Source organism: Anser cygnoides, chromosome 8 (genome assembly GCF_040182565.1).
Source record: "Anser cygnoides isolate HZ-2024a breed goose chromosome 8, Taihu_goose_T2T_genome, whole genome shotgun sequence".
Classification (NCBI taxonomy): domain Eukaryota; kingdom Metazoa; phylum Chordata; class Aves; order Anseriformes; family Anatidae; genus Anser; species Anser cygnoides.
Genome location: NC_089880.1, coordinates 18,209,178 through 18,224,072, shown reverse-complemented (window position 1 = coordinate 18,224,072; position 14,895 = coordinate 18,209,178).

The following is a 14,895-nucleotide window of genomic DNA, read 5'->3' as shown; positions in this document are numbered from 1 at the left end:
CAACTTTAACTCTCAGCAGACGCTGGTACCAGGTGCTTAGCTAAATGCTTCTGAACAGCAACTTTAAAATTGTCAGTGTAAGCAAGTATTGATGAAACTTTCAGCAATACAAATCACTTCAGTGGGATGAAATCTGTTGGGTTTTTTTAGGTCATGTGTTGGTTTAATTAAAAGGTATTTTCTATTTTGAATTATACTTCCAGAAGTAGTCTCCTTCAGTTTTAAAGTGCAGAGGTTGCATTAAAGCACAAAGCAGGGCAAAAACCAAGAAAATCCGAGGTTTATTTGGTCTGTTAAATGTGAAGATTAGAGGAGTTAACAGTAATAATTCCTGATAAATTATAATTCACTATGAATAATTCATGATTCATTAAATAAGGTGAATAAGATGATGTAGTTCTAGAGTTTACAAGGAAAAAACAACAATAACAACAAAAAAACAAAAATTGACCATGATGAACCATTTTCTAGTCTTCTATAGCTCTATGCTAACTGCCATCAAATATGTTTAAATTCAAATCCGTATTCATTTCACTTGATTTATAGAATCTTCAGGAATACATATGTCACCTACTTCAAAAATATAATGAATTGACTCTGCTAAGTTGGACCATTTGTTTCCTAACTTCCTATTTAAATGCAATAACATGTTACAGAGCAGTGTTTTGTAAAGTATTGTCGTGTTTTAGGGAAATACAAGTAATGAAGCTATGTGAAGGCAACATTTGGCAGTAAAACTACTTATTGTTATGTATCAGTAGCTTAATCTATGTTTGAGAGAAATTGCAAGAGACCCTTTAGCTTACTTAAACTGCAAATCCGTATCCTCAATTCCCCTGATTCTCTTTAAACCAAAAGTACTTTTCTTCTAAGTAAAGAAAGGTGCTATTGTTGTCTTATCTCATCGTGAGGTTCGGTTGTACTGTTGAGAAAGGAAGCTGGCAAAAGTGCATATATGCAGCTTAAATGCATCTGTGAGGAATATGGCTTTTCCTATATTACATCTGGCCCATCCAGTCTCCTCTTAAATGCTTTCTACTAAGCAGCTTCGTTAAAGTTCTTTCTGTGAATTTGACAAATGTTTTCTGTCCTTTCTAAATAATTGTACTGATGAGAGTGGAGCATCCACGGAAGCACTTTTAACACCAATTGTCATTTTGGCATCCCACTGCAATGCTTTTTACTGCTGTCTCAGTCAGTCATGACATAGAATAAGCATCGGAAGTATGATATATCTGGCTGCTTTTGCCAGAAAAGCATGGTCATGATTGCTTGGTTCCAGCAACTAGTTTCTGCCATCAGCAGTCTGTCCATCTGGCTTTTAAATTTGGCAACAGTGCAGACATTTGAGAGTATATGCTGACTTCAACAAATACTGGTAATTACACAATACTTTTAAATACAAAGTACCATGCAAGGTACCCTGGCTGAATCCCGTGGGGATATGGGTTGCTTCATAATGGTTCTGCTCTTTCTTCAGAGGTCATTATATTTTTAAATATTAAGATGTCCCTATTAAAGCCTAAGATTTAATATGAGAAGAAGTCTCCTTTGTATAGAAATTTTGTAGCATAATACCAGTAATCACTGCAAGAAAGGTGTAAAGACAATACATTGAACAGAACCAAATTAGTGGTATATTTTAGGGTAGTGGTACCCACGTTTGGGTTTCTAGAAATCTGTCAGATCGCAGTATCTGGTTTGTCTTTGAATTATTTTCCTGATTTTTCTTTATGTTTGGTGGTACTAAATATGGAAATGCCTTGAATTTAAAATATTTGTCTGTCTTTCTTAGTTTACTCCCAGCTCTGATTCTTGGTATGAAAGCGACCAACAAGGCTTTCAGAAAACTCCCCCCAAAAGAAACTCAAATATGTGGAAGTAAATAAGCAGCTCAAGAAAGCAGAAATTGCTAATTCCTAAAGATTGCAGTATTGGAAGAAAGCTTGAGCACATCTGTAGTGGATTATTTTTTTTATATTTTTACAGAGCAGTGAAGAACAAGGGGGCACGTGCACCATTCTGCAAGATAAGTGAATTTCCTACCCATAGTGTACAGTACAGTTCTAGCATAGGGTATACTCTCCTACATGCACACACATCTCTAGGTCAAACCTAGAGGAAAACTGTATTTAGGGCTCATTTTGCTGTACTTTAAAGGGCTTCTGTCAGCTTTGGTGTAGACTGAACTGGTCTAGTAGCTGACTTGTAGTCTAACTGTGGTAGGTCTGAACTGTGCTCATGCATGTAGCATCATAGCCAGGGATTTATACATGATAACATGAACACAAATTGGGCATGACTGGTCTTGCCTGTATTTTGGACGGTAAAGATGGGGGGGGACTTTAGATTTTACACGGAGCTGGCATGGGCTTTTTGAATGATAGAACATACCGAGAATATATTACAATTCAGAAAATATAAAAACAAATGCAATACTTGTTAGGACTCGTGCTGGCTGTATCTTTACTGTGGAACCACATTGTCTGGGTTTTCCAAATCAAAACTATTAATCATTGTGAAGCCTTTTAGTACTGCTGTCCACATAATAGCATCAGACAATTAGAATAGCAGAACTCGCTTCATCCTATCTTGAAAGGTAGGAGGGCTTAAAAACTGATGCTGGGAAATAGATCTTGGGCTGGGGTTTAAGCCAGGTACTGCAATACCATGGGATTGTTTGGGAGCAGCAACAAACTGTTTTGTCCTTTGTTTTTCACTTTAAAAAACCAAGAATTTGCCATTTCAGTGTTGTACACAGAAAAGCACTCATGACTGCCCACAAATATGAAAGGCTTATGAAACAAATGTTCTGTTCCATTTAAAAGACATCATATTACTTCTCTGAGTCAAATTTCTGGCAGGAGTCCCATTAGTAACTTTTGTTACTTCCAGGTGGAAGCACAAAATACTTTATCATAAAGCGAAACAGAGTTTCAGTTACCCCTAAAATTGAGACCGAAACTGTCAGTGGAAGGTGCTGAAACCTTGGGAAGCTCTGCAGTACAGCCTGGTACATTTTAATCCTTCTTTCGGAATTCCTGGATTGTTTCTACCTAGCCATGCAACTTCAACTTAGAACAAAAGGATTTAATGTCTGATCAGTAATTGATGATACTATGTTTTGTGGCTTCTCTTATCCCAGCTCAACCAAATGTTTTACATGGTCAGGTGGTCATCTGGTCTCAAAGAAATACTTCTGGGAAAAGGCCCAATCCTGGAATCTTGTGCAACAAAAACTCCCGTGGGAGCTAGTAGATGACGTTCCTCCCTGTATGAGGTGATGGAAAGTTAGTCATTGTCGTTCTGGTTCTATGGTTACAAGTGCTGTCTAAATAAGGACTGCAGAATTAGGCTTCCTTATTTTCCATGGACTACCAAGTGTATATATTTATTTAGTGTCAAGCCTTGGGAGACTGGAGTTGAACCCCCATATCCCAGACCTACTTGAAACCTTTTTAGTTTTTTGCTCCATTTCATTCACCTAGAGAATTTATGAAGTGCAGAAAATGCTTGCTAAACTTGGCTTACAGCCCAATCCTGACCTATTTCCTTTTTAAGTAGAATTCCTTATTGGGTATGTTCCAGTATAATGGGCTGCAACCCATTTAATTAGACAACTATTAATGGAAGTACAAGGCAGTACATTGCAAGCTTGTTAGTTTCACTTAGCTGTGCGGATTTGTGTTTGGTGAAAATGCAAAGACATCCGTCAAGTTGACAGACACAACCTCAGTCATCTTCTATGCTAGTGCCCTTACCTTTGTTCAGTGACATGGAGCATTCAGTGTGGCATCTGGCAGTAAGAAACCCCTCCAAACAAATTGGGTAGCTTGATGAATTCTGGATCTTAGCTGAGGGAATGGCAAGAAAATGTACCATGAATGCAAACACTAAATTGCTGTGTGAATGTAATGCCTCTTATAAATAGCTTCCTGCCACAAGTGAATGATAGCAAACATATTAGCATGGGGTGCTTGCATCCAGTTAATAATCTCAATGCTAAGAAATTTCCTCCTCGTGACAATATGGAATTGTTTTATAAATTTTTAAAAAATGTGAAATAGGTGTTTGACGTGAACAATTAAGGCAAGCTATTCAGAATTGCAAAATGAATTAAAGCTTTAAAATGTCTCTACACATTTATAGGCAGAAGCAGAAGTACTAGAATTGGAATAATGAGCTAGGAAATTGCTTATTTGAAAGGAGAAACATTTGACAACTGCCTTTCCAGAAAAAAAAGTCTTCCAGTTTTATTTCTTTGACTTAAATTGACTTTAAGTCTTGATACTCGATGCTGGCATACATCAGAAATCCCACAAATAGGGTTTTTTATGTAAGTTTTTGAAGTGTTGAAATCTTCTTTTTGGAGATTTTAGGGAGTTATATTTTATTCACATTTGGAAAAGGAAAACCCCAGTGCCACTGACACTTCATTTCACATTTGCCACATTATCTTTTACACCTTCTCCAGTGGAAATATCATTGGTATCTGCACTAAGAATACTGAGCATCCAGGAGAGTTTCTAGATTTCTAACCCAGTTCCTTTTGCAGAGAAACTCTTCATGATTTTCAGTCTAATGCCTCCATATCATTGGTCACAAACTTCCTTTACAAAGGTGAGCGACATTGCGTTTGTTTACCTGAGAGGAACTGCAGCACGGAAACATACATGGGGGATGATTCATCCAGATTGCGTTAATGGTGTGGTCATTGAGCCTACTGGTTCTTAATGGCTTGTGCCTTATTCCTGTAAAAGTTGGCTCAGAATTGAGATTTCAAGGGCTGTGCTCATATTTAGTATGAATAGCAAAAGGGGAAAAAATACTTCAGGTTGAGGAAGTGCAAAACTAACACCAACATCTCCTTTCAAGACAGTGAGTGAGAAAGAACTCAAACTTTCATTTTGCTCTGTTGCTTTGGTTCTTGGACAGCCTTTTAAAATAAACCTGCTCAGGAACAGTTGTGAGGAGGTCTGGCAGCCATCTGAGGAACACAGAAGTAGACAGGGTCCAAGATGGGTCACAGCAGGCATATTTGCCCTGTGATGAACTGCTGGTGTCAACCTAATAGGCTTGGTGTGGTGTGTGTGTGTTCCCCTGTTAATTTAATCATACAAAGTTTTTTAACCTTTTTAGATCTGCAGATATTAAGATGCTTCTAGAGACAGGAGTATTGCTCTTAAAAGCAGTATTCAGTGACTAATGCGCCAGGTGAAGATCTACAAGTTACCATGGCTACCCTAAGGCGTTTCCAAGTTGCACTGGCTGAGCTCACACAGCTGGTAGCACTTGCCCTGATCAACAGGAACCAAAGGGCGGGTTCTGCTTCCACCAGACCTGTTTTGCCTCTGCTGGAGCCTGAAGTTTCTCTGCTCTGTTTGCCACAGGAAGTGGCTTCTTAGAAATGCGGATTCTTCCTCCTTTTATGTTACCAGACAGGCTCAAACCCTGCAAGAAGGTAAGAGGTTCGAGGGCTATGCCTTATGAGAAATGAATGATTGAAAAACTGAAGTCCTAAGCCACATCTGATAATGTCTAGCTGAAATCTTGTGGTTCCAGTCCCCATTCCAGCCGGGGTCGTTAGGTAGCATGTTTGATGATATGTTGGAGAGGCTTAAAGGAAAGAACGTTCAGCTGTTTAATAACTGTGTTATCCTATCAAAAAGTCTATGGATAGCATACTTTTCTTAAAATTACTATTAATTTAAAATGAGCTTAAAGGTAAATAGGGCTGAGTTAAATTTGGCTTGGAATGTCTGAGGGAATAAATAAGGAAATTGGTTAAACTTTGAATTGAGGGGAGTCTGGCCCACTGTGAGCTCCTGGATATGGTGTGATGGTATACACTGGTAGCTTAATGTTTTTTTAAGCATTGCGAAATTTGACCAGAAAAATATTTAACCTTTGGTGCCAGTCTAATGTTGAGCAGATGGGCAAGTAGTTTCATTTAATTCTCCCAGAGAACTTGATCACTTTGTACATGAGACTCATAGGTGGAAGCTCTTCTGAGCTGGACATTTCCAGATGCTCTTTCTGTTCCAACAGCCCCTCTGGGCTATTGTTTCCCTGGCTGTAGAGGACCAGAGCCAGCTTCTCTGCTCCGCTGAACTGCTGTCAGCTTATGAAAAAATCTGCGTATTTTGAATCTAACCATTATTTGCTCTAGTTTTCAAAAAATGCTGATATTTCTGTTTTTTGCACTTGCAAGGTATAGCATACTTATGAATCTGAGTTCACCAAAGCTCTTAAATGTGTTTATATGAGTGGGCTTGTTTGTACATTTAGATTATGTGTATCTGTAAGGCCTTTGCTGGATGGAATCATATGCTAGCTGCTTTCCTGTATAACCACTTGATAAAAAAGTGAACTGTTTATTATATTAGACCACTCTGTGGCACTGCTGCCAAATGCTGATTCTGTCTCAATGACAATTGCTGTAGTTGTTTGCCATCATAACAATTTTACAGTAGAAATCTGTGTCACAAATATGCCAACTATAACTTCAAAAACCACAAAGGTTTATAAACATTGGTGACAAGGGGGTTCACCCTTAAATTTTTTATCTCTGGGGTTTGATCACTGTTCTTTCACAAATGACTGTGCTCATAAGAAGAGCAGACTTGGACTGTACAGATCCTCTGTGTTCCATGCTGATATAGACAGAGGTGGTGAGTGGCACCAAAGAGCAGTGAAAACTCTTTTCAGGAAGTCTGACAAATCTCTGAGCTTGGCTGAAGGCTTTTACCTGAGTTTTCAAATTATTCTTGAAATGATACTGCTTTAAGTAAGACAACTTTTGCATGTCTCAAAAGTATTGGAATTTAACACATGGGCAAACAGCCTCCGCTCTCCTCAGAGACAGGCAATTACCGTAACTAACACACTTTAAAAACCACTTAAAATGCCAGCATCTTCATTCTGTGCTCCTGTAATAGAAGACCTGTTGGAGATGATGCTGGCAGTCTCTGCCCTTTGGAAGGCTTTCCCTCCTTAGGGGTGAGGTTTTTGGGTGTTGCTCAGTGCCTGACCAAGTGGAGGTTGGTAGAAGGCAATTCGTCTCTCAGATGCTTTACTGCAGGGCCACCTATACATGCACGTTTCTATGTATAGGATACATCCAGCATCTCCGCAGTGACTCCTGGGCTGGGTGTTCATCAGGCTTAAAATTTTACAGAAAAATTCCTCTTACAGAAGACAATACACCTTGAGTGGTCAAACACAGCTAACGTTGTTTCACTTTGTGCTAATGACAGAAATTCTTACCTGGCTGGTGAACTCTAGGTCACATGAAAACCGTGCCATAGAATCCGGAGAGTATTTCAGTGTAGATTGCTTCAATGCAGAGTTTGTACACTAAGCCTGTCATTATGGCAAGTAACCTATTAAAGAGTAAGGCAGCTCCAGTGCAGACATTGTATCTGCCATACACGTGTGATCTTCATGGTCCAAAAGGCCCTTTTCTCCATCCCTGGTTTACACTGTCAGTGCTCCCAGCTTGAGGTGAATTAAGGATGAAATGACACCGTCAGTCTGATTTTTATAACCAAAGATATAAAATGAAGCTGAGGTAAAATTTCTCATTGAATACTAATTCACAGTGTGTGAAGAGATTTTCCTTTTGAGTACACTTGAAAGGAATAATTACCTGCTAAAAAGGAGGAATATGATTACCTGTATCTTAATTTAAAAACAAACAAACCCAGGCTCACAAAATCTGTGAGAAGGGCGCTGCCAGAGTCACGGTACTGCCTGTGTGTGACAGGCCATGGGTGGCAGAGCCAGTCCTGGTCACCGTGCTGCCATCCTGAGCAGGACCCCGTGGGTGCCCAGTCCCAGGAAAGGCAAGAAATGGAGGAACAAATGCTTCTAATATTATTAAACTTTGTGGCTTTCCAGTGCTTGTACACACATAGATGCTGAACAACAGCAAAGCCTGTGTTAGGCTATAGGGTGAGTTTCACAGAAGTAAGTTATGGCAATCCCCAGCTGTTACAAGGGTAAGTTATGATGAATAAAATAATTAAGTGGTGAGGAATCTGTCAGTAAACTTGTAAAAGGTTGGGCACAGGGAGGCTGTAGATGGCTAAAACTGCAGTCATACAGAGCTCTGAAGCTTGGGCAAGCAAACAGATCATTGCTTTAGGCTTGCTTTGTTGCCGCATTTCTTTTAAATAAGAAAAGGTATGGAAAGCCAAGTCTTACACCCATTTCCTCACACGATCCTGCCTCTCAGATCACTGAAGGAAAATGCCTTAGCACCAGCTTGGCATTAATCTCTCTGTGTGGTGCCTTGGAGACACGGTGGTGATCAGTCGTGCAGGCAGCAGTACAGGCAGCCACCCCCTGGTGGCTCTAGAGAAGGCCCTCGGAAGGGTGTGGAGACACCTGTGGGCTGAAGTTGATCTGTTTGTGTGTACACACACCTAGGTTTTGTGGCTGTCAGATGTCCTGTGCTGCTTGTTTCACAGCAATACCTGCCTGGCCTGATGGCAGGGTCTGCCTTTTGTTCTGGTGATGCAAAAATAAGCTGGGAGTTTTATTTCTTGGCACAGGCTGATCTGTTCCAGGGATGTACGTTCCTTCAGGAAATCCCAAATCTTTGCACCCAGGACTGAGAATTAAACCGTCTGCTTTGGTTTGTGCTTTCTGTACATAGAGACTTGCTGCTCAGACAGGCCCCGGCCCCAGGTGTAGCTGGCGCAGGTGCGAGCGCGGGCCTGCTGGGAAGGGCTGCTGCGGGTGGTGAAGGTCCAGGCCGAGACCAAGAGGTCACCAGGGCTGTCTCACAGCCGGTGGCACCCATATGCCTGTCCCACCCCACACTGAAATTCAGACTGTGGATCTTTGTTACGGCCCCCTCTGTGGCCTTTCGGACAGACCTGGGTGGCGCTGGCTGTGCCCAAGCCCTTGCAGCGAGCAGGGATTCTCTCCTCAGGAGCAGAGCATGGCCGGGCTCCAGGGTATGTGTGTGGTGTGGGGAGCAGCAGGGTTTGGAAGTGAGAAGTTGTAAACCTGGATACTTGGACTGGTGCAGGTAATCCGGTGAAAGCATTGGCGAGGCAAGGCTCTGCTCTGGGGACATGGCTGCTTACGCTGGGGCACATATGACTGAGTCATGATGGAGTAGGTGAGCGTGACGGATTCCTCGCTGCTGGGATTGTAGGGTTTGTCACATTGTGTTACAGCTGTGCTCTGCCAACCTGAGGAGGGGGAAAACAAGCTGGCAGCATTACAAGTCACACAGTCTGCAGAGGGGGTCCTAACAGCACTGAAGAGCTGCTGGTTAAAGATGTCTGTTCTCAAGGCCTCCCCTCCTTGAAGATCAGTGCTTTCTAGAAACTGGGCTGGGTAGGCTGAAGTGTGGGTATTGGAGAAACCAAGTCATTGCACGCTGAGAAAGGCAGAGTAAAAAGTTATCTTAACTGTCTTGTTCTGCGTTGATCCTTCTGCCCCAAAAATGTGCATTTGTCCATGGGATTTATAGCCTAGTCAAGGACTGCAGCCTAGCAACAGCTTTGATAAATGCTTGGCCTTGAAATTACATAAATTCTACGACAGCAAAACGTGGAATTTTTTTTTTCCCCACATTTCAGGACTGAATGCTTTAGTCAGTGGTTTGGGCCATCATTCCACTGAAATTACATGAAGTTAATACTGGATTTAAAAAAAAAAAAATAGGCTATACCAAAACACAAATTGCCCTCCTAACCATAGCCTGGCCCCAAGTATGGAAAAACATCGTGATCTCTTAACCACCTGGCTGCACCCTGTTCTCAAATACTAAACGATATGCTGTCCTGAAAATCTCACTTTAAATTCAGCATGGGAGCCAGGCTTCTACCTAACCAAATTAAATCCAACCTTAAAAGGTTGTTATCAAGAGAATATCTTCCAGTGTCTTTTCAGGGTTGAAAGCTTGCAAATAATAGTATTAAACTTTATTAAACTTACTGAGGGATGCATCTAGAAGTACAGTTAAGAAAAAACTTTAGCTGCTCTAGTGGATTATTTTGGAAATGTTAAGACTTCTGCACTGTAAATCCATTATCTCGTTATTCCTATATATCAAATGCCAGCACAGCCTCTCCTGAGGGCTTCCATTATACAGAAACTAGCAAATATATTCTTAGATGAATTTGTGGCTTTGCTGTAAGATTGATTTACTCCTTCCCATTCCATCCAGCATGATTTATATTGGGTTTTCACCAGAGTAAAATCTTGGGAAGAATACTGAGAACTAAGAAACTCAGAGTGTACTAAGAAACTCTCAGAGTGTGCTCTGTTGACTCACTAGAGTGATTACTTCCCTGCTGCTGCTGAGTAAACCAGGCACTTAAAATGAAGACAAAGCAGAAGTACTTAGTCTCTGTGGTTTGATTCTACTAGCTTGGTTTTACCCCCCCCCCCTTTTCTTTAGGATAGCTAAAGAAATAGAAACCCTGAGTTGTTTACGAGAAAAGATAATGAAGTTTCATAAGTAGTATCCATTGATTTTTATTAAGAAACTTCATTCTTGTTCAAATTCCTGCTCGGTTATTACTGTCATGCTGCCCTCAGTTAATGTCCTTGTTTCTCCTAAATACATAACACTGACTATTAAATGTCGCTATGAAATTATTTATCCCTCCTCCCCGTTTCTAACATGAAATGTTCTTATCTTTTTTGTCACTTTTGGGAGGTGTTCAGAGCAAACAGTGTCTTTGCATTCTAAAAATGGATAAGGACGTAACTTTGTCTAGTCAAGTGACCTGATCATAATCTCAATCTGAAAGCAGTGAGCAGGTGACACTCAGCAGCTCTGAAAGCACAACTGCAGTGTGCTGTAGCAAAGATGTGGTTTACACCTGTATTGTTCAGGCTTGGTACCTCCCATGTTATTTAAGATCCCTTCGTAGTATTTATAGTTTGTAATGATGCTGAAACCAGCAGGTCTTCCCTTGCTTTATTTGTGTACAGTAAGTCAGACTAAAACATCCTGAAGCACAATTACATGTGCTTTAACCTATCTTTCACGTGGTGTAAAGACCTACTCACACTTACCACTTTCACCAGAGTGCTCATCCCAGCAGCTCTGTGAACTTCTATGCACGAGGCTCAATTCCCTTTCTACAGAACAATTAAACTACATTAGGAATATACAACCTCCGAAGACTGTCAGGATAAAATACTATTACTGGAAACTTCAAAAGAAGCACAGTTAATATGTCAGTAATACCACTTTGGACTGGTAGATGTGGTGCATGGTATGTATTTTCAAGGAAAATAGGTGGAAATTTACCGGAAAATTACTGGTAGGAATACACAAGGGCATGTTGCTACTGCCTGCTCAGAGCTTATGCATTAGGCTGTCTAGGTCATCTGGGACTACTGTGCATTGCTGCAAGTGCTCTGAAAGAAATGTGCTTGACAGCATAGCATGATAGCAGGTAAAATGAACTATGACTCAATAGAAGTGCCTGGTTGATGCATTGGGAAATCAGTCAACTCTTGATCTTGGTTGCCTTAGTAGTGGGAAACGTATTCCATTTCTCAGTGTTTAGAAGTCTTGTTTAATCTGTTAGTGGACACAAGTGCTGCTTTAGTTAAGGCTTTCAGTGTACAAAGGTGCAACTGAAACATGCAGTTGAATACCTTGCTTCTTGGACAGCAACAAAGCTGATAGGCCTCTTTCAGCATCAGGAATCCGTTTAAAACATAACTGAGGTACCCAGGAACTCCTCGACCCAGTCCATGTTCACCTAGTGCCAAGGTTGCTGTTTAAATCAACAAATGCAAAAGGCTCTGCTTCTGTAGTTTGTCTCCTGTCTAAGCTCACTAGGTGAGTAGCTTCATCACTTATTTCCTTCTGTACAGCCTTCATGACAAGTGATAAGGAAAAAAAAAAAACTGTGAATATTCTCCAGCTATCAACTATGTAGATTTTTTATAAGTGCACTTGGGAGGGAAGCTACTGTTGAACAGCTGTGGTTCTCAATAATGTACCGTACCAGCGGGGCTGTCTGTTCTTCGTCTCCTTGACTATCTTGTCCTGTAGGCTGTTTTTCTTAGAAATGACAGCAAATTTAGTTCAAGATAACTGAGTTGGATCTTAATGGTTAACAGCTCAAGGAAAAACATAGAAATTCAGAAAACAGTGTCATCTTAGCAGTTTTTGATATAACTATCTTCTAACAAATGTTCTGTATCTTAGCATGTGATGGACCCTTCCCAGGCATATCTGACAAATTTTTAAGTCCACTTCCTTTGTCAAGTGTTCAAAGCACCTCTATCAAATACAAATTTTGTGATGTGTCTAACCTCCCTTATACTTACTGCAAGAACAAGTGAATGTAGCGTGTTGCTTCCTATACACTCTTGAAACTCTCTGAAGCTAGATTGGAGCCTGTTAGCCTTAACAGGTAGAGGTAGATTCATCTCTAAAACAGGTAGAGGTAGATTCATCTCTAAAATTCCAACTTCCATGCTAGCGAAGCATAGTGACAAGCAAGATTTTGTTGTAGTTTTGGTCTAATCTCCCTTGTTGAAAGAAATAGAACATGTACTTCGCTTCTGAAAACTCAGGTTCAGGAAAAAGTCACGTTCTCAAAAGGGGGGGGGGGTTGGGTTTCTGAACAAACCCATTTTTGTGCGCTCTTCATCAGGTTGGCTATGTGTTCTTTTTCTATCTGTATGATGAAACAGTAAAACAGAACGAGTTGAATACTTATTTGCTTTCCATGGTTTTAATATCTGTTGGAATGTTTCCCTTAGAACTGAAACCAATTTTTGTCTGCTATTCATGTTCACATTGCAGCAACCTACGACAAAGCTACAAGAAGCAAGTACCCAGGACACCCCTTCAAGAAACTTGTATGCTAAGCTTCAAATTCATGTACGTTCCCATATCTCTGCACAAAATGGATTGTACAACACTTTTTCTAAGCGATGATATCTCCTGCAAGATCAGTTGTCTTACTTCCTTCTAAAGATAGGAGGGGTAGATGGACACTTTGTTTCATCTTAGTCATGCATACTTGCTGCTTTTATTCTTCGTTTTATTAATTCAAGATTTGGCACAATAAGAGCGTTATATAAGACTTAAATCATTCTTACATAAATCTGAGTGAATGTCTTTTATGAAGCACTGGGTGCTTATAAGTAAAAATGAATCACTTCCTTTTTAAATGAGAGCTTTAAACCTTGTATTTTATGTAGTTAATTGCCACAAGCCAAAATAACCTTTTGAGCTTCTTGAATTTTAACAGCTGCTGACTGGATGAAACATCCCACACTGATAAATAGAAACTTAAGAATTTCCAAAATAAATGATTCCCCATTCCAACTTCCTCTTTTGACACAAAGTCCAGCTCATTTTGCCACAATGTTAGATGTTCTTGGCACTCATCTGTAGAGCCAGGGTACCTGTGTATCATGTAAAGGATAGAATGAGAAAGGATAACACAAGGACAGCATGAATGTAAAGATGATCCTTCATAAGTATGCAGAACAGTCAACAGGTCAAGAAGCACTGGTGATTAAGCTCTTGCTAGAGGCTGGCAGATTTAATAGGTTCAGGGTTCAACAGCTCTGTAAGAGAATAATGGAAAACCTCTACATGTGTTCCCAATATACAGGGAAACAGGGTTATTCTTTGTGCATGGATTTAAGCTAAGACAATAAATATCTGTATTATGAGGCAAGATTAGTACGTGGAATAAGACTCAGCAAGCAGAGAATGTAGGAGAAAAACTGAAGAAAAATTCATTTATGGTCCCTTGATGAAAATAAGTGAGAAGTGCTGTAGGAAAAGGCAAGAGGCTACAGAAACAGTAGAAAGGCAGCTGGGGCTGCAGGCATGAAACCTAGTTGTGCTGGAGGAGAATTTCTTTAGTCTGTCATTCTCTTCTACTACAGGGTAGTTATTGCCTGCCACAAGTGAGTTCCTTGCTTTACTGCATGACAAGCAAGTGCAGGAATGAAAAATCTGGTGCTGGAAGAGGAAGTTTGTTTAGGAACATATTGGGCTAGCAGCAGGAAGATATCAAAAGAAGAGGTAGGTTAAAAGTTGGAAACCCCTTGGGCAGTCACATTGAGATATATGGAGAGAAGCTGAGAGAAATATTTGGTAAATAACAAACCAAGCGAACAATCCCTCTGGTGAGTGGTAGAGAAGCTCTGAGGCTGGCAAGGACATAGTTAAAATATTCTGTTAAAATAGCGTGGTAAGTCATCAATGTAGAAACCAAAATTGCTTGTTGGCAAACGTTGGAATAAGCGTGGGATAGTCAATATATTAAAAGACCAGTGGATGGCAGCATATTTTTACTACCAAAATAGGGGGTTGTCATGCCATATGTTTTGGCTGCAGCCCATATGCTGACTAGAACATCACATGTCCCAAGAATTAATCCCATGTTATGACTGATAAGCTAGCACCAGCTGCAAAGATTTGTGCTTTTTGTGTCATTTGTTTTTGCTGAGACAGCAGTGACCACTGCTGTAGCTGTCCCATGCTGAATGATCTGGGAAATGATCAGTGTGTTTTATAAGGATAGGAGTGAAAGGCGGAGATAAAAAGTAGAAGATAAAAGAATGTGGATAGCATCATGATCAAGCTGTATGCACCTTCTAAAAGTTTATAAAAATATTTCACGGAACAAAAACTCAGAAGGCTAGGTCTAAAGAATCCCTTTTAGAGCTTCTACTTCTGATATTTAGTGTGTTCTTAGTCTTAAAGTTATTGTTCTGGTTCTGCTACAAAGCTGATGATTTCTTCTCAAGTTAGGAATAAAAGTGTTAGACTGTAAAGAAAAAAAATCTCGAGATATAAAATTCATATATGAAATGAAAAACTGAGTACCCATTCAAGCTATAACATACCACCCATCCAACCAAAAACCTGTGAGCCTGAAG